The sequence below is a fragment of the Budorcas taxicolor genome, chromosome 3 (genome assembly GCF_023091745.1).
Source record: "Budorcas taxicolor isolate Tak-1 chromosome 3, Takin1.1, whole genome shotgun sequence".
NCBI classification, from domain to species: domain Eukaryota; kingdom Metazoa; phylum Chordata; class Mammalia; order Artiodactyla; family Bovidae; genus Budorcas; species Budorcas taxicolor.
Window position 1 is genome coordinate 2,099,381 of NC_068912.1, and position 2,219 is coordinate 2,101,599.

The window sequence follows — 2,219 nt, forward strand, 5'->3', positions numbered from 1 at the left end:
CTTATGGCAGAAAGCAAAGAACTAAAGAGCCTCTTGATAATGTGAAAGACGAGAGTGAAAAAGTTGGCTTAAAACTCAACATTCAGAAAACTAAGATCATGGCATCTGGTTCCATCACTTCATGGCAAATAGATGGGAAACAGTGAAAACAGTGTCAGACTTTATTTATTCTGGGGGACTCCAAACTCACTGCAGATGGTGACTGCAGCCATGAAATTAAAAGATGCTTGCTCCTTCAAAGAAAAGTTATGACCAACCTAGACAGCATATTAAAAAACAGAGACATTACTTTGCCAACAAAGGTCCATCTAATCAAAGCTATGGTTTTTCCAGTAGTCATGTATGGATGTGAGAGTTGAACTATAAAGATGGCTGAGCGCCAAAGAATTGATGCTTTTGAACATGAAAAGACTGGAGAAGACTCCAGTTGGAGTGTGGAGTGTTGGAGAAGACTCTTGAGAGTCCCTAGGACTGCAAGGAGATGCAATCAGTCCACCCTAAAGGAAATCAGTCCTGAATATTCATCGGAAGGACTGATGCTGAAGGTAAAGCTCTAGTACTTTGGCAACCTGATGGCAAAGAACTGACACACTAGAAAAGACCCTGATGCTGTGAAAGATTGAAGGCAGAAGGAGAAGGGGACGACAGAGGATGAGATGGTTGGATGTCATCACCAACTCGATGAACATGAATTTGAGCAAGCTCGGGAAGTTGATGATGGACATGGAAGTCTTATGTGCTGTGGTCCATGGGGTCATAAAGAGTTGGACACAGCTGAGCAACTTAACTGAACTGAATTTTAAAAAATAGTCTGTATAATGTGATTTTGAGTATATAAAGTACATATTTATATATGCATAGAGAAATATCAAAACAGTGACTATCTGCAGGTGGTATGATTTTCTTGTGTGTGTTTTTCTTTATGTTACAAACTTGCTTCACTGAAAATTTCTTTTCTATTCTTTTCTTTTTTGGTAATGGAAGAAGGAAATCTCAATAATGTTTAAAAAGAAAGTATAACGGTCTGTATCATTCCAGTTTACACTTCATTATCCACTCTTTTAATTCTTTAATTTACTCTCTAATTGATCAGTGAGTGTAGTTTTGTCTTTTCTAATCTGGAAACTGAATGTCTTACAAAAAATGCTTTTGACATGGAGAGATTTCCTATCATTCTCAATGTTTCTTTCAGACCAGAGCAATTAACCCGAGCAATTAAACAGTGCCTTTACTCTCGGGATGGCAGAAGTCTGCAGTGGTCACTAATCACCAACATCCTTCAGCTGTGGCTCCCCCTAGTTCCACAGTGGGATTGCTGAGCGCCTGTAATAGACGCAGCTCTTTATTGACACTGTGAAGAGGTGTACCTCTGCTTCAGAATGGCATTAGCAGGGGCTCCATTTCTCGTCGGTCTTTTTCAAAGTACCTAAATCACAGCATTCAAACAACTTAATTAGGAAAGCTGATAGTGGCATTACTAACAAAGGTCAATCTCACTTTACCAGAACATTCTCAAGCAGTAGGTATTAATAATGTTTTTGGTGTGAACTAACAAATCTGAGCTAGCACATCTGATTCCAGCAGCTAGCTCAAAGCCAAATGAGAAAATTGTTACAGAAAATAACAGATGGTCTCAGATCAAATATATCTCTTCAGAGGAAAAAGGGACAAACATAGAAAATAACTCCAGACATGGTCAGGGCATTCAACTGAAGAAGCATCCATATATAGTCAATTCAATTAAAAATCATGTGTCCAGGGTTTGTTATGATATCAGTCTTTGATTTAGAGGTCTGGGAATGATAGTTAAAATAAAGTAAGAGAATCAGAACAGCCCATGGAGTTCTAAAATTCCATGCCATATTTGTTAGAGCATTTTGTAATTGTGAGGTCAAGTAAAGCATAATTGAATTTCTCTAAATCTACTTCAGGTAAAATGCATGGAGAAGGGCATGGGTGGAGAAGGGCATGACAACCCATTCCACCCATTTTACAGATGAAGTAGATTTAGAGAAATTCAATTACCTGATAGATCACACATCTAGACTAGTAAAGTGAAGTGAAGTGAAGTCACTCAGTCGTGTCTGACTCTTTGCGACCCCGTGGACTGTAGCCCACCAGGCTCCTCTGTCCATGGGATTCTCCAGGCAAGAATACTGGAGTGGGTTGCCATTTCCTTTTCAAGGGAATCTTCCCAACCCAGGGATCGAACCCAGGTC